Source organism: Phyllostomus hastatus, unplaced genomic scaffold (assembly GCF_019186645.2).
Source record: "Phyllostomus hastatus isolate PE091 unplaced genomic scaffold, TTU_PhHast_1.1 phas_scaffold_28, whole genome shotgun sequence".
In the NCBI taxonomy this organism is placed as follows: domain Eukaryota; kingdom Metazoa; phylum Chordata; class Mammalia; order Chiroptera; family Phyllostomidae; genus Phyllostomus; species Phyllostomus hastatus.
In genome coordinates, this window is record NW_025334022.1 from 14,923,744 (window position 1) to 14,942,597 (window position 18,854).

Here is an 18,854-nt window from a genome sequence, read left to right on the forward strand (position 1 = left end):
CAAGTAAAAGACCAAGAGTAGTTAGTTATTTGGAATGAGGGTGAAGTGAAAGAAGAAAAATTAAAATGCAATATGAAAGGGAGATTAACAAAACAAAACAAAATCCCCTAAAGAAACGAAAAGAAGAAAGAGAATCAAAAAAACCATGAAAGTTCTCATGAAGAACAAGGTGATATTTGTCTCAGAGCTTGATGTTCACCTTCTGACTTCTTTCTGGATCTATCTCTGGTTTTGTCTTAGCACCAGGTCTTGCTCTTTTACTCTTCAAAAAGAAAAAAAGAAAGTCTCCTGCTGTTGTAATCCTGGCCAGCCGGTTTTGCAGATCTTTCCAGCTCCTTCATGAGATGGATGGGTTGGGGTCCATTTTTCCTTTCCAGTGGTTCAGCAAGGAAGTGGGCTCAGTCTGGGCTAAAATAATCATAGGTGCTCAGTTTCCAACCCATGCCCTCAGAGCACTGTGCAGCCCACATTGTAGACTCTGCACAATTGGGCTGGACTGGCAATGATAGACCACCTTGCACCCCTTTGATCAGTCTGTGAGGTGCACTGGTTGGGAGCAAATTGCACTCACAGTCCTCCCTCCTTGATGACAAGACAGCTACATGTGAGAGATCCTTGCCCAGTGGACTGTAGTTCCCCTTTTGTAAAAAGTCACTTTGGGCATCGCTGCTGCTCCCAGCCACTGCCTGGCTTTCCAAACACTGTACCTCTCTGGCAAGCCCAAAATCTATCTCAGACATGGCCTTTCATGGCTCACCTGTTCTCCCTGCTCCACATGCCACTAGTATCCACCACCCAACTCTCTGGCACTGTCCACAAGGGGAGAAAAAATGGGATAACTGTAATAGCATAATCAATAAAAAATGCTTTAAAAATAAAAAAATAAAAAGCTTGATGTCTCTAATTAGTTAAAACAAGTTTTCTTAAACTAAGTGCTGACACATTGCTTTCAAATATAGACACAAGTAAATTGACAATAAGATACTCATAACCATATTATCAACACATAGAAAAGAACCAAATAAATAACTAGAATTTTTAGCCAAATGATTTTATAAAAGGAATTCATACAAGTTACTGATTTTCAAACCAAAATTCAATAGTTTTTTGTGATTTATTTAATGTATTCTACTTCTTTTCCTTATTTCTTTGGATATTATATTAGGCCTGAAAATTTCATTCACAATTATATCATTACAATGAAAATTTGATATTAGAAGATACAAAGTTAAAATATAAGTTTTCAATGCTACTACATTATACTTTTTTACCATTTTGTTATTTTTGCTCAAGTAATCTGCATTTTCTCTTCACCACTTTCCCCCACCCCAGCCATCTCAACTTCCCATCCTTGACTCTACCCCTCTTTGGTTTTGCCTATGTGTCCTTTATAGTTGTTCCTGAAAACCCTTACCCCTTTTCCTCCATTATCCCTTCCCACCTCCCCTCTAGTTACTGTCAGTTTGTTCATAATTTCAATGTCTCTGGTTACATTTTCTTGCTTGTTTGCTTAATTCATTAGGTTCTACTTATAGGTGATATATGGTATTTGTATTTCACTGCCTGGAATATTTCACTTAGCATAATGCTGTCCATTTTCATCCATGCTGTCACAAAGGGTAGGGGTTCCTACTTTCTTTCTGCTGACTAATATCCCATCATGTAAATGTACCAGAGGTTCTGATCCATTCATCTACTTATAGGGCACTTAGGTTGCTTCCAGCACTTGGCTACTGTAAATTGTGCTGCTATGAACATTGGAGTTCATGGGTTCTTTTGGATTGGTGTTAAAGGATTCTTAGGATATAATCCCATCAGTGGAATTGCCAGGTCAAAACACAGGTCCATTTTTAGTTTTCTGAGGAAATTCCATACTGTTTTCCACAGTGGCTGCACCAGTCTGCATTCCAACCAATAGTGCACTAGGGTTCCCTTTTCTCCATATCCTCTCCAACACTTGTTTGTTGATTTGTTTATGATGGCTCACTACTGTGAAGTGGTATCTCATTGTGGCTTTAATTTGCATCTCTCTGATAGCTAGCAATGCTGACCTTCTTTTCATAAGTCTCTGGGCCCTCTGTATGTCCTCTCTGGAGAAGTGTATGTTCAAGTCCATTGCTCATTTTTTAATTGGTTTGCTTGTCTTCCTGGAGTGGAATCATGTGAGCTCTTTATATAGTTTGGACATTAAACCCTTGTCTGAAGTATCATTGGCAAATATGTTTTCATATACGGTTGACTTTCTTTTCAATTTAATGCAGTTTACTTTAAATGTTCAGAGCTTTTTATGTTGATGAGATGCCATTGGGTTATTCTATCCTTTATGTCCTTGCTTTAGGGGACATATTGGTGAAAATATTGCTGAGTGGAATATCTGAGATTTCCCTTCCCATGTTCCCCTTCAGGACATTTATGGTATCATGACTTATATCCCAGTCTTTTATCAATCTTGAGTTTATTTTTGTGTATGGTGTAAGTTGGTGATTGAGTTTCATTTTTTCCCCATGTAGCTATCCAGCTCTCCCAACACCATTTGTTGAACAGAATATTTTTACTCCATCTTATGCTTCTGCCTCCTTTGTCAAATATTAATTGACATAGAGAGTTGGGTTTATTTCTGGGCTCTGTAATCTATTCCAGTGGTCTGTCTGTTCTTCTGCCAGTACCAGGCTATTTTGACTACAGGGGCCTTGTAATGCAGTTTGATATCAGGTAGTGATCCATCCTACTGTGCTCTTCTTTATCAAAATTGCTGCAGCTATTTGGAGTAATTTATGCTTCCATATAGATTTTTGAAATGTTTGTTTTATATCTGTAAAATACATAATTGGTACTTTAATAAGGAATGCATTCACTCCATAAAGTTCTTTGAGTAATATGGACATTTTGATTCTGGCAATTATTCCAATCCATGAACATGGTACATGCTTCCATTTGTTTATATCTTCCTTAACTACTTTCTTTAGTATTGTCTAGTTTTCTGAATACAGGTCTTTTACCTACTTGGTTAGGTTTATTCCTAGGTGCTTTATTTTTCTTTTTGCTATATCAAATGGGATTTCTTTCCTGATTTCTGTTTCTGATAATTCATTGTTGGTATACAAATATGCCTTTGATTTCTGAATATTGACTTTCTATCCTGCTGCTTTGCCAAATTCATTCATTAGGTCAAGCAGATTTTCTGTGGAGTCTATAGTATTTTCTAAGTACAATATCATGTCATCTGCAATCAATGCCAACTTTGTTTCCTCTTTTCCAGTTTGGATACCTTTTACTTCTTTTTCATGTCTGATTGCTGTAGCTAGTACTTCCAAAACTGTGTTGAATAGAAGTGGTGAAAGTGGACAACCTTGCCTTGCTCCTGATCTTAGTGGGAAAGATTTTAGTTTTTGCCCTTTGAGAATGATGTTGGCTGTAGGTCTCATATATGGCCTTTATTATGTTGAGGAATGTTCCCTCTATTCCCACTTTGCTCAGTGTTGTCATAAATGGGTGCTGTACCTTACCAAATGCTTTTTCTGCATCTATTGATATGATCATGTGATTTTTGTTTTTCCTATTTTTTATGTGATGTATTAAGTTTATTGATTTCTGAATATTGTGCCATCTTTGCATCCCTGGGATGCATCCCACTTGATCATGGTGTATGGCCTTTTCAATGTATTGCTGGATGTAGTTTGGCCATATTTTCTTAAAGGTTTTAATGTCTATGTTCATCAGCGATATTGGCCTGAAAATTTCTTTCTTTGTTGTATCTTTATCTGGTTTTGGGATTAAGGTGATGCTGCCTTTATAAAAAGAGTTTGGGAGTTGTCCATTTTCTTGGGTATTTTGAAATAATCTGTGAAAGATATGGGTTACCTCTTCCTTAAATGTTTTGTAAAATCTCCTGTGAAACTTTCCAATGCAAGTCTTCTTTTTGTGCTGGCAGATGTTTTATTTCTACTTTGATTTTGTCAGCTGGTATTTTTCTGTTCAGGCTTTCTGCTTCTTCTTCATTCAGTTTTGGAACATTATATTTTTCTAGAAATTTGTCTATTTCACCTAGATTTTCAAATTTCTTGTGAAATATCTTACTTCTTCATAGTAATTTCTTGTGATCCTTTGTACTTCTGTGGTATCAGTTTTAATCTCTTTCACTTCTGTTTGTTTTTATTTGGGTCTTCTTTTTATTCTCAATGAGTCTGCTTAAAGACTTGTAGATTTTGTCTATTCAGAGAACCAGCTCTTGAATTTATTGATCCTTAGAATTGTTCTTTTAGTCTCTATGCCATTTAATTCTGCTCTGATCATGGTTATTTCCTTCCTTCAACATGTTATGTGCTGTATTTTTTGTTGTTCCTCCAGCTTGTTATTCAATCTTCATGAATTTGAGAGTTTTTGAGTTTTTTCCTTGAGGTTGGTTTCTAGTTTTAGTCCCTTGTGGTCAAAGAACATGCTTGGTATGATTTCAATTTTGTTGAATTTGTTGAGGCTTGTTTTGTGTACTATCATGTGTCTATATTTGAAAATATTCCATGTGCATTTGAAATGAATGTGTGTTTTGCTTTTTGGGGATGAAAGGTTATATAAATATATATATGAAGTCCATTTGATATAGGACATTGTACATTGATATCATTGTTGGTATTTTGTTTGGAAGATCTTTTTATTTTTGATAGTGTTGGTATTAAAATCCCTACTATAATTGTGTTGCTGTCAACATCTTTCTTGAAGTCCTCTAAGGCTTTCCTTATATATTTGGGGGAAATATATTTCCTTATATATTTTTTCTTTATATTCCTATGTTGGTTGCATATATATTTACAATATTTATATCTTCTTGATGGATTCTTCCCTTGAGTATTATGAAATGTACTTTGAGGTCTCTTTTTATGGCCCTTATTTTGAAGTTTATTTTGTCTGATATGAGCATTACTACCCCAACATTTTTTTCCTCTCTATTTGCTTTGGATAATTTTTCCATCCCTTCACTTTCAGTATGTGTAGGTCTTTTGTTCTGAGGTGGTTCTCTTGTAGGCAGCATATATGGGGTTCATGCTATTCTATGTCTTTTTATTGTAGCATTTAATCCATTTAAATTTCAGGTTATTATTGATAGCTACTTTTTCAATGCCATTTCCTTTCCTCCATTCCTGTGTCTCTCTCTCTTTCACTATTTTTCTTTCTTTTTTTAAAGCAGTCCCTTCATCATATCTTACAGTGCTGGTTTGGTGGAGGTGTATTCTTTGAGACTCCCTTTGTCTGGAAACTCCTTATTTGGCCTTCCATTTTAATTGAGAGTCTTGTTTGGTAAATTAGCCTTGGTTGGAGGCCTTTGCTTTTTATCACTTCAAACATTTCTTGACATTCCCTTCTGGCTGTTTGTGTTTCTCTTCAGAATCAGCTGCTAGTCTTATCAGACCTCCCTTGTATGTTACTTCATTTCTCCCTTATTGCTTTTAAGATTCTCTCTTTTTTGGAATTTTGCCATTTTAATTATTATGTGTCTTGAAGTGGACCTCCTTGGGATACCCTTCCCTTTCTGTATCTGTGTGACTTTTTCTCTCATAAAATTAGGAAAGTTTTCCATCATTGCTTTTTCAAACAGGTTTCTTTTTATCTTTTGCTCTTCCTCTTCTACTTCTGCTATCCTTAATATATGGATATTATTATGTTCCATGTTGCCCTGCAGTTCCTATAACACCTATTCTTTCTTTCTGAGTCTTTTTTTCCCTTTTTCTCGCTAATTCTGGGAGTTTTTCTCTACCTTTTCCTCTAGCTCTCTGGTTTGATCCTCTGCTTCATTGAGCCTGCTTTTGATTCCTTCTAGTGTGTTCTTTATTTTTGGCTTTTCATGTTTTTAATTGCTTTATTGTTGTTCAATTACAGTTGTCTGCATTTTCTCCTCAACACTCCTCTCCCACCCCAACTAAACTCACCTTCTTCCCTTGCTTACACTCTCCCCTTGGTTTTGTCCATGTGTCCTTTATAGTAGTTACTAAACACCCTTCTCCCCTCAGTTGCCTCCCCCTTCCCCTCTGGCTATTGTTAGATTGTTCTTAATTTCAATGTCTCTGCTTATATTTTGTCTGCTTTTTTCTTTTGTCAATTATATTCCAGTTAAAGGTGAGATCATATGGTATTTGTCCCTCCCCCACCTGGCTTATTTCATTTAGCATAATGCTCTCCAGTTCCATCCATGCAGTCGCAAAGCATAGAATTCCATTGTGTAAATTTACCATACTTTTTGATCCACTCATTTACTGATGGGTGCTTAGGTTGCTTCCAGCACTTGGCTATTGTGAATCATTCTTCTATGAACATTGGGGTGCATAGGTTCTTTTGGATTGGTGTTCAGGGCTCTTAGGGTATAATTCCAACAGTAGCATTGCTGGGTCAAAAGGCAGTTCATTTTATTTTCCTGAGGAAATTACATGCTGTGTTCTTCAACTAAGAAATTGAATTCTTCATTTCCTCTGGGCTCTTGTTGATAGCTTCTATATCCTTTTTCATGTCGACATTGTTTGCAGTGAATTCACCATAGTTTGTTTGTAGTTTTTGGTAATTCTCAGTGAGCTCATTGAGCGTCCTTATAATCATTGTTTTGAACTCAATATCTGACAGTTGACTTGCCTCTACTTCATTTATCATTCTTTTTTAGGCTTCCTCCTTTCCTTTCATTTGGGGTTTCTTTCTTTTTGTTCCAGTTGCTTGTGAGACTCTTCTTGTGAGTCTGTCCTTCATAAATTGACTTGTTCTGAAACCCTCAGTTTGTGGTGTGAACTTCTCTGGTAGGAGAGCTGTGAGATTCAGTTGTGCAGTCTCCTTGATCTCTTGAGCTTTCCCTGAAATAGCCCTTTATGCCATTTATGTTGGCTCTCTGGATGTATTTGGGTTTTGATTGATTGTTGGGTCTTTCTTTGGTTAGTCCTTTCCTCTGGCCAGTTGAATGAGGGTCACTCCATCCACCACATCTTATATGCTGTTGTGCAGGTGTTGTTAGAAGAAAACCACAAAACCCAGGGAATAAAGCCACATCTGCAAAAGTAGCTCTCCCCTCAATCTCAATATCAACAGCAAATGAACCAGCATTAATAAGGGTATGAAGAGATTCAGACTATTATAAGGAAGAAGAGCAAAAACGTGTAGTATAAATTCTAGTGATTTAATATGCACAAACTTGCTGGACAAGAAATGAATGTTAAAAGGTATGGAGGAGGGAAAATCTCACTAATCATGGAGAAGACCACAGTGGATTTCATCTCAGTAGCCTGAAGTATTTACCACTTTTTTTTTTGTAGATCTGCCTCTGGTGGTGTCAGATGTTGACCCCCTCTGACCTTAGGCAGTTTGCTTTGAGACTGCCAAAGATCTGCAGTCTATATTTGTCTCCTTCAGTTTTTAATCTAGTCACTTTACACTCAGCAGTCAGGTTTAAGCCCCATAGGGTGGGGCAGAATTCCTCCTGGTGTTGGAGGTATTATTTCCACTCAGGCTGCTGCTGCTTAGGGGGGAGTGGTCCACCTGGGCAGGATGATGCTGTAGAATGGGTGACAATTCAGCACCAGGATCCTGGCGGCTTCTCTCAGTTCTCTTCCTCAAGCCTCCATCCCCAGTCTCTCCACAAGTGTCTCTAGTCCACTCTGCCCCACTCTTTTGCCAGAGGTCTATGTCTGTGGCTGTCTCATGCATCTGGTATCTCTACAATCAGTAGTCAGGCTTAAGAACCACAGAGACAGGGCAGAATCTCTCTTGGAGGGGGCTTTTATTTCTCTTCAGGATGGTGCTGCTGAGAGGGGAGTGGACTGCCTCAGTATAATGGCTGCCACTGTTTGGGGGATGACTCAGCACCTGGTTCCCTGTGGCCACTCTCCCCACTCTCTCCCCGTAGTTTCTGTCCCCAGTCTCTCCTCAGGTGTCTACAGCCCACTCTGCTCCATCCTTTGCTGGAAACTTGGGTGAGTGACAGGAAATGAAAATTTGTGTGTTGGCCCTTTAAACAGCTCTTTGTTTCTGTTTTTGGCAGAAAATAACCCTGCCACTTTTTACTGCTGGTTGTTATCTGTGTACATTTTGGGCTCTGGTGTTCTAGGCTGAGGATTCCAGTTTAGGGTTTAGATCTCATTCTTCTCAGGGGGACCCAACCTGCTTCTTAATTATCTCTACAGCACTGCTGCCTGTGGGCCCCCAGTCAGCCCTCTTGAGGCTCCACTGAACTCTTGCCCAGATAGGTTGTGCCGAAGCTGGTTTTATTGTCTGTCTGAGGTTATATGGGTTCTCTCTTGCTATTCAGTTGTTTGTTCTGGGCAATTTCTACACAATTTAGTTATAATTCCAGATTGATCCTGGGAGATGGTTAGTGTGCCTTCCACTCACTCCTTCATCATCTTGCCCACCCATTATACTTTAATCACTTATTTTCTTAAAGGATTTCATATATTAAAATTATTTTCTTTCCTTTTTTTTAATTTTTTTAAGATTTTATTTATTTATTTTTAGAGAGGGAAGGGAGAGAGAGAGAGAGAGAGAGAGAGAGAGAGAGAGAGAGAGAGAGAGAGAGAGAGAGAGAGAGAGAGAAACATCAATGTGCAGTTGCTGGAGGCCGTGTCCTGCAACCCAGGCATATACCCTGGCTGGGAATCGAACCTGGGACACTTTGGTTCCCAGCCCACGCTCAATCCACTGAGCTACGCCAGCCAGGGCTTTCTTTCCCTTTTTAAGTACATTTTTTATTATCTTATTGCAGTTCTCCCATTTTTTCCTCTCCTTTCTCCCTCTCCACCTTGCACACTGTCTCCCTCCAGCATTCCTCCCCCCTTTAGTTCATGTCCATGGGTTGTTCATGTAAGTTTTTTGGCTTCAAAACTTTTCCTGTACTACTCCATTTCCTGTACTACTCTTCACCTCCTCCATTTACTTTGTACCAACCATTTATGCTTCTTATTCCCTGTACATTTTCACCCATTTTCCCCCATCCCCTCCCCATTGATGACCCTTAATGTGATCTCCATTTCTGTAATTCACTTCCTATTCAAGTTGTTTGATAATTTTTTTTCTTTTTAGGTTCAGTAGTTTAAAGTTGTGAGTTTGTTGTCATTTTACTGTTTATAATTTTGATCTTTTTCTCAGATAAATCCCTTTAATATTTCATATAATAAAGTTTTGGTGACAATGAACTGCTTTAACTTGATCTTATCTGGGAAGCACTTGATATGACCTTCCATTCTAAATGATAGCTTTGCTGGATGCAGTAATATTGGATGTAGGTCCTTGCCTTTTGTGATTTTGAATACTTCTTTCTATCACCTTCTTGCCTGCAAGGTTTCTTTGGAGAAATTAGCTGACAGTCTTATGGGAACTCCTTTGTAGGTTACTGTCCCCCTTTCTCTTACTGATTTTAGGATTATTTTTTTATCTTTTATCTCAGGTAACTTAATGATGATCTGCCTTGTTGGGTTCCCCCTTGGGTCCAGCTTCTTTGGGACTCTCTGGGCTTTCTGGTCTTCATGGAAGTCTATTTCCTTCACCAGATTAGGGAAGTTTTTCTTCATTATTTTTTCAAATAAGTTTTCAATATTTTGCTCTTCCTCTTATCCTTTTGGCACCCTTATGATTCAGATGTTGGAACATTTAAAGTTGTCCAGGAGGTTCCTAAGCCTCTCCTCAATTTTTTGAATTCTTATTTCTTCCTTCTGTTCTATTTAAATGTTTATTTTTTTCCTCCTGTTCCAAATCTTTGATTGAGTCCTGGTTTCCTTCTCCTCACCGTTGGTTCCTTGTATATTTTTCATTTCACTTTGCATACCTTTCACTTCTTCCTTTAATTTGTGAGCATACTCGATCATTTCTGTGAGCATCCTAATGATCAGTGTTTTGAACTCTGTTTTTGATAAGTTGGTAACTCCTCATTGCTTAGTTCTTTTTCTGGAGTTTTCTTTTTTTTGCAGTTCAACTATATTTCTTGTTATACTATTCAACTATTGTCTTCTTGTACTGTTGCACTGTAAGAGGCAGAGCCTTAGGTATTGGTTAGTGTGGGGCAACCCATTTCATTGCATTGTGGCCCTGTATGGGGGGGTCAGAGAGGGAACAATGCAGTCTTCTTGGCTCTTGCTCCACTTTTAGTCACTTCCTCCACTATCTGCAAGTAAATTAAGCCTTTTGAAGTGCTGCTTTCATGCTGATCTGGGTGGATGGGCTTGTGTATGTCCTAGGATCCTTTGGGGCCCTCCAGCAGACTCTCTTGTGAGACTGGCAGTTTCCCCTGCTTCTGAAACTCCTACAGGTTTTTATAGCCAGAGGATTTGAATCTTTCTTTTCCCACTGCGGAACTCAGGGTTTCATGGTCTATCTCACTTCCCAGTTGTTCTTCCCAGCTTATCTACATGCGAATGGTGGACAGCCAATCTTCTGCCCCCTGCCTCATCTGCCTGGTCTGGTTGCCACTGCCTTGCTTCACATCCTCTTTATCATGGCTGTCCATACCCATAGCTCCTACTAGTCTGGATGAGTGTTTCTTCTATAAGTCCTTCGTTGTGAGACCTCCATACAGTTCAATTTTCTGGAAATTCTTTTTTTTGTGTGTGTGGTGTTGTTTGTTTGTTTTTAAATTGGTTGTTATCCTTCTTTTGGTTTTGCAAAGTAGTGAAGAATAGCTGCCTATGCCTTCATCTTCTATTTTCTTATTTATGATAATAACACTTTTAGCTTAAATAGCAACCTCTATTCCACTTCAGTCTTCATCTAGACCATACTATTGCATGTAACTTCCTTGTTTCCCTAATTGCTTTCCTCCTAATTCTCTAATGTTCTTTATTATTACACTTTAATAACTAAAATGATGCTTTATTGGCCTTGCTACCCATCTTGGATCCATATTCAAATTCCTTGAAACAATTCCTTGATCCACCTGACTCCCTTGACCTTGCATTATACCTACCACCCCAAATAAATTCCAACCCTGATTTAATTGAACCAAATATTTTCTTAAATTATTCCTAATTTCTGCAAGTTGCTTCAAGAAAGACACATCAACATTCTGATTACATAGACTAAATATCCATTATATCAAATTTCAAATGGGCCCCCGCTTTCAATTCTTTATTTCCATTTCAAATAATTATCTTCCTGTTGCACTGCAGCAACTATACCCAAACATATATGTTCTGTTCAATCACTGCAAAGCTTTCCAAATTTTGTCAAATTTCTAAAATGAGTAGTTTACACTCACTTACTTTTTTTGCCCTCAACTTATGTCATTCTGAGTTTAACATCTCTCCAGCTATAAAAACTTAAAGTCATTATAAAAGACCAGGATCAATGACTTTCTTCCAATTCTCATCTTAATCACAATGACTTATCTGTATAATTCCATATACTTAACAGCCTAATCTTTGTTAATGGGTTTTCTTTTTTTTTTTAATGTGTAAAGTTTCTCTATTTTATTTCTTTTTTTTTCTTTTTTTAATTTCATTTTAATCATTGTTCAAGTAGAGTTTTCTCCTTTTTACTCCCAGTCCAGCCCCGCCTGCCACCCTCCCCACTTCCCTCCCATTACCAACCTCCCCCTAGTTTTTGACCATGTGTCCTTTAAGTTTGTTTCCGTGAACCCTTCCCAATGTCCCCTGAAATTCCGCCTACTCTCCCCTGTGGTCACTGTCAGCCTGTCCTCTATTTCAGTATCTTTGGTTACATTTTGCTTGTTTCTTTGTTTTGTTGTTTAGGTTCCTGTTAAAGGTGAGATCATATGATATTTGTCTTTCACTGCCTGGCTTGTTTTGCTTAGCATAATGTTTTCCAGCTCCATCCACGCTGTTGCAAAGGGTAGGGGCTCCTTCTTTCTTTCTGCTGCATAGAATTCCATTGTATAAATGTACCATAGTTTTTGGATTCATTCATTTACTAATGGGCACCTTGGTTGCTTCCAGCATCTAGCTATTGTAAATTGTGCTGCTATGAACATTGGGATGCACAGGTTCTTTTGGACTGGTGTTTTAGTGTTCTTAGGATAGAGTCTCAGCAGTGGAATTGCAGGGTCAAAAGGCAAATTCATTTTTACTTTTCTGAGGAAGTTCCATACTGCTTTCCATAGTGGTTGTACCAGTCTGCAGTCCCACCAACAGTGCACTAGAGACCCCTTTTCTCCACAACCTCTCCAACACTTGTTGTTTGTTGCTTTGTTTATGATGGCCATTCTGACTGGTGTGAAGTGGCATCTCATTGTGGTTTTAATTTGCATCTCTGATGGCTAGCGATATTGAACATCGTTTCGTGTGTCTTTGGATTTTCTGTATGTCCTCCTTGGAGAAGTGTCTGTTCAAGTCCTTTGCCCACTTTTTAATTGGATTCCTTGTCTTCTTAGACTGCAATCGTGTAAGCTCTTTATATATTTTGGAGATTAAACCCTTGTCTGAGATATCATTGGCAAATATGTTTTCCCATAGAGTTGGTTCTCTTTTAATTTTGATACTGTTTTCTTTGGCTGTGCAGAAGCTTTTAATTTTGATGAGGTCCCATTTGTTTATTCTTTCCTTTATGTCCCTTGCTCTAGGGGACAAGTCAGTAAAAAAGTTTCTGCATGAAATATCTGAGATTTTCCTACCTACGTTCTCCTCTACAACTTTAATGGTGTGACGTTTTATATTTAAGTCTTTTATCCACCTTGAATTTATTATTGTATATGATGTAAGTTGGTGTTCAAGTTTCATTTTTTTGCATGTGGCCGTCCAGTTCTCCCAACACTATTTGTTGAAGAGGCTATTTTTACTCCATTTTATGTTGCTTCCTCCTTTGTCAAATATTAATTGACCATAGAGACTTGGGTTTCTTTCTGGGCTCTCTGTTCTGTTCCATTGGTCTATGTGCCTGTTTTTATACCAGTACCAGGCTGTTTTGATTACAGTGCATTGTAATATAGTTTACTGTCGGGTATTGTGATCCCTCTTACTTTAGTCTTCTTTCTCAAAATTGCAGCAGCTATTAGGGGTCGTTTATGATTCCATGTAATTTTTTTAAAAAATAGCTGCTTTTTCTTTTCTTTTATTTTACTTATTTATTTTTAGGGAGGGAAGGGAGGGAGATAGAGAGAGAGAGACATCAATGTGCGGATGCTGGGGGTCATAGCCTGCAACCCAGGCATGTGCCCTGACTGGGAATCGAACCTCCGACACTTTGGCTCGTAGCCCGAGCTCAATCCACTGAGCTATGCCAGCCAGGGCGATTCCATGTAAATTTTTGAAGTGTTTGTTCTATGTCTGTGAAATATGCCATTGGTACTTTAATAGGAATTGCATTTAATGTGTAAATTGCTTTAGGCCGTATGGACATTTTGATGATATTAATTCTTCCAATCCATGAACACGGTATATGTTTCCATTTGTTTGTGTCTTCCTTGATTTCTTTCCTCAGTGTTATGTAGTTTACTGAACACAGGTCTTTTACCTCTTTGGTTAGGTTTATTCCTAGATATTTTATTTTTCTTTTTGCTATTTCAAATGGTATTTTTTTCTTTGATCTCTGCTTCTGCTGTTTCATTGTTGGTGTGCAGAAATGCCTTTGATTTCTGGATATTGACTTTGTATCCCACTGTTTTGCCAAATTCATTTGTTAGGTCAAGCAGTTTTTTGGTGGAGTCTATAGGATTTTCTATAATTGGAGATGACATGTGTACTATCATGTCATCTCCAAACAGTGACATTTTTGTTTCCTCCTTTCCAATTTGGATGCCTTTTATTTCTTTTTCTTGTCTGATTGCTGTGGCTAAAACTTCCAGTACTATATTGAATAGAAGTGGTGAAAGTGGACAGCCTTGTCTTGTTCCTGATCTTAGTGGAAAAGATTTTAAATTTTCCCCATTGAGAATGATGTTGGCTGAAGGTCCCTCATATATGGCCTCTGGTTGTTATGTTGAGGAATGCTCCCTCTATTCCCACTTTACCCAGTGTTTTTATCATAAATTGGTGCTGTAACTTATCAAATGCTTTTTCTGCATCTATTGATATGATCATGTGGTTTTTGTCTTTGCTTTTGTTTATGTAATGTATTACATTTACTGATTTGCGAATATTGAACCATACTTGCATCCCTGGAATGAATCCCACTTGGTCATGGTGTATAATCTTTTTAATGTATTGTGGGATGCGGTTTGCCAGTATTTTGTTGAGGATTTTAGCATCAATGTTCATCAGTGATATAGGCCTGAAGATTTCTTTCTTTGTTGTGTCTTTATCGTGTTTGGAATTAGGATGATGTTGGCCTCATATAAAAAGTTTGGGAGACTCCCATCTTTTTAGATTTTTTGGAATAGTCTGTGAAGGATAGGGGTTAGCTCTTCCTTAAATGGTTTGTAGAATTCTCCTGTGAAACCATCTGGTCCAGGGCTTTTGTGTGTTGGGAGTTTTTTGATTACTGCTTTAATTTCTTTAGTTGTTATTGGTCTGTTCAGGCTTTCTGCTTCTTTTTCATTGAGTTTTGGAAGATTATATTTTTCTAGAAATGTGTCTATTTCACCTAGGTTTTCAAATTTCTTGGCATACAGTTTTTTGTAGTAATTTCTTACAATTCTTTGTATCTCTGTGGCATTTGTTGTAATCTCTCCTTGTTTTATTCCTGATTGTGTTTATTTGGGTCTTCTTTCTCTCTCCCTCTCTCTTTTTTTTTTTTTCTTGATGAGTCTGCTTAAAGGCTTGTCGATTTTGTTTATCTTTTCGAAGAACCAGCTCTTGGATTCATTGATCCTTAGAAATGTGCTTTTAGTCTTTATGTCATTTAATTCTGCTCTGATCTTGGTTATTTCATTCCTTCTGCTTGCTCTGAGCTATCTCTGTTGTTGTTCCTCGAGTTCTTGTAGACGTAGTGTTAGGTTGCTTGTTTGGAATGTTTCTAACTTTTTTAGGTGGGTCTGTATCACTATGAACTTCCCTCTCAGGACTGCCTTGGCTGTGTCCCATAAGTTTTGGGTTGTTGTGAGCTCATTTTCATTTGTTTCCAGAAACCTTTTGATTTCTTCCCTAATATCATTCTTGACTCATTCATTGTTTAATAGTATGCTATTTAATCTCCATGATTTTGAGTGTTTTTGTTTTTTTTCCTCGGGGTTGGTCCCTTGTGGTCCAAGAAAATGCTTGGTATGATTTCAATTTTCTTGCAATCCTTGAGGCTTGTTTTGTGTCCTATCATGTGGTCTATCGTTGAAAATGTTCCGTGTACATTTGAAAAGAATGTATACTTAGCTTCTTTTGGATGGAGGGCTCTGTATATATCAGTAAAGTCCATTTCATCAAGGGTATTGTTCAATGCCACAATATCTTTGTTGATATTTTGTTTGCAAGATCTGTCCATTTTTGATAGTGGGGGTGTTAAAATCTCCCACTGTAACTGTGTTGCTATCAATATCTTTCTTGAAGTCCTCTAAGATTTTCTTTATGTATATGAGTGATCTTATGTTGGGTGCATATATATTTACAATATTTATGTCTTCTTGGTGGATTCTTCCCTTGAGTATTATGAAGTGACCTTCTGGGTCTCTCTTTATGGACCTTTTTTGGAAGTCTATTTTGTCTGATATGAGTATTGCTACGCTGGCTTTTTTTTCCTGTCCATTTGCTTGGAAGATTTGTTTCTAGCCCTTCACTTTCAGCCTGTGTAGGTCTTTTATCCTGAGGTGGGTCTCTTGTAGACAGGATATATGTGTGCCGTTTTCTCTTATCTATTCAGCTATTCTATATCTTTTGATTGGGGCATTTAATCCATTTACGTTTAGGGTTATTATTGGTAGGTACTTATTCATTGTCTTTTATGTACGTGTGTTCCTCTCTCTCTCTTTCTCTTTTCCTTCCCTTCCTTAAAGTAGTCCCTTTAGAATCTCTTGCAGAGCCGGTTTAGTGGAGGTGTATTCTTTTAGACTTCTTTTGTCCGAGAAGCTTCTTATTTGGCCTTCTATCTTGATTGAGCACCTTGCTGGATAAAGTAGCCTTGGCTGCACACCTCTGGTTCTCATTACCTGGAGTATTTCTTGCCATTCTCTTCTGGCTTGAAGTGTTTCCATTGAGAAGTCAGCTGTTAGCCTTATTGGGGCTCCCTTGTGTGTTACTTCCTTTTTCTCTCTTGCTGCCCTTAAGATTCTCTCTTTGTCTTGACAGTTTACCATTTTAATTATGATGTGTCTTGAGGTGGGCCTCTTTGGGTTCCTCTTGATTGGGACTCTCTGTGTTTCCTGGATTTGTGTGACTTTTTCTCTCATCAAATTAGAGAAGTTTTCCTTCATTACTTTTTGGACTAGGTTTTCGATCCCTTGTTCTTCTTCTTCTCCTTCTGGTATTCCTATTATATTGATATTGTTACGTTTCATATTGTCTTGCATTTCTCTTAATCCCTCTTCATTCTTTCTGAGTCTCTTTTCCTTTTCTTGCTCTTTCTGGATGTTGTTTTCTACTTTGTCCTCTAGCTCACTAATCCAATCTTCTGCTTCATCGATCCTGCTTTTCATTCCTTATGCTGTGTTCTTCAGTTCAGAGATTGTGTTCTTCATTTCCTCTTGGCCTTTGTTAAGAGTTTCTATTTCCTTTTTCATGTTTATATAGTTTGCAGTGGTATTGATGTAGTTTCCCTCTAATTTCTGATAGCTTATTGTGAGTTCATTGAACTTCCTGATAATCATTGTTTTGAACTCACTATCTGATAGTTGAGTTGCCTCTATTTCATTTAGCATTTTTCCTGAGGCTTCCTCATTTCCCTTCAATTGGGGGTTGTTTCTTGTGTTCTCATTGTTCGTGGGTTTCTTCTTGTTAGCCTCTGTTTCTTAAATTGATCTGTTCTGGTTCCCTGCAATTATGGTGTGAACTTTTGTGGTAGAATACTTGCGGGATTCAGTGGTGCAATCTCCTTCATGTATCCTGGTGTTCACAGCTTCCCCCTACTCTTTTTTTGGGATCAGTTGGAGGAGTAAGGCAAAATGGTTTAAGACAGCAAGACAGTGTACTATGATATTTACATTAGCAGCCAGTAGAGAAGAGAAGGGTTATCCTTTGTCTCCTTATAGTGTTAACCGTGATCCTCCACCCCACTATCCACGTTTCAGAAAGGATGGAAAGAAGTAAGACTCTTACTGGCGACAAGAGGATTGATAGTTGGATCTAGAAAGCTGTGAGGCTGTGGGAGGTCAGATTCTAAGGTAGGGTTGGATTAGAGATTAGTATATAGGAGTAGTGTGTAAAAGAATAGAGAGAACCCCCACAATAGTATAGTTCAGGAAATTGCAAAGTGGGCTGAGATCAGGTAGGGGTATTGAGTAGTATTTACAATTGTATGGACTCGGTTTTATTAACAGTAATAGTAAAGTGACAGTCTTGTGGCAGAATTGATGAGATCTAGATAACAAGAATAAAGAGTATAGAACCTTGAGAGGTGTATTAATGGAACACAGATGAAGGATAGTAAATTATCAACACACTGTGATTGAGATACTAGGGGGAACCTATCAAATGACAGTATAACCAGCCAAGCAAAGATTATACAAGAAGAAAAAGAATACCAAAATATTATTAAAATAAAAAATGTCAGAAAGGTGAGAAAAAGATAATACAAATTTACAGTAACTTGCAAGATAAAAAAAGGAAAGAAAAGCAGAAGGTGGAGTGCAGGCGAGATAAATTTGGATTGGAAAGAATATTATTAGGATGAATGGAAAAGAAACATAAGGGATTGTGAAATATAAAAATAGTAAGAATTGAAAAATAAAATGTCACTTAAAACACAAGATAAAATCAATCATCCAACAGCCACAAAAACCAAACCAAATCAAACCAAAGAAAACAAAATAAAGAAAAATCTCTAGTTGGTTTCTAACTGGGCAGACCAGTTTTTCTGATCTTGCTGGCTTCAGCCAGCTGAGGGACCTTTGAAATGCTTCTCTCTCTTCCCAGCCAGATCTCAGCAAGTCTCTCAGGAACCCTGGGTGCTCCCGGACACACTCGCTCTCAGGAGCTCACTGCCACGTTCTTCTAGACTCCAGGGTCCCTGCAGAGTTCCAGCTCTATGATCTCAGGAGGCACCCGTGATGTTTTGGGATTCACTGTGCCCTCCCTGGGAATTGTAAAAGGGTGCGCCCCTCCACCAAACTTTTGTGATTCAGGCTATAGGAAGGCACTAAGCACCTGTCCCTTCTGGGATCACAGTGCGCGAGTCAGGATTCCCGATGGGGCACGCTCTTCCTCAGATCAGAACTGCTGGCTCCTGAGACCTGAAAATGCCCCAGCCCCTCCCAGCTCTGGGTCCTCCACTGATCCACACTTGCACTGGGCTATGGGTGTGGGCACATTTCCTGGCTGCCCCTGGTCAGGCTGGCTGGAAATTTTTGAGTTTCGGGCTATAGGAAGGCACTAAGCGCTGTGTCCCTTCCGGGATCACAGCTGAGAGTCAAGATTCCCGATGGGGCGCGCACTTTCCCAGATCAGAACTGCTGGCTCCTGAGACCTAAAAGCACCCGAGTCCTTCTTGGCTCTGGGTTTTCCACCGATCTGCCCTCCCACCGGGCTAGGGGTGCGAGCGCTCTTCTAGGCTGCCCCTGGTCATGCCAGCTGGAGGCCCTCACTTCTTCCAGGTGTCTGGGTGGGTGTTCATAGTCCCTGGGCGATTCCCTCCCAGTCCAACTGGCCAATCTGTGCCTTCAAGCAACAAGCTCTCCCCTGGAGTTAGTCAACCCCCCTATCCAGGGGAGGGAGCAGTGACTCCCCTCTCCAGGGGGCCCTGAGGCAGACCTGGGAGCACCGGGCCTAGGGACTGCACACCCGTAGTCCCCACGCTGATCCCTAGGTCCCTTTTGTCCTGAAGCAGTCGCCTTACCATCTGGTTTTTCAATGATCGCAATAATTTTT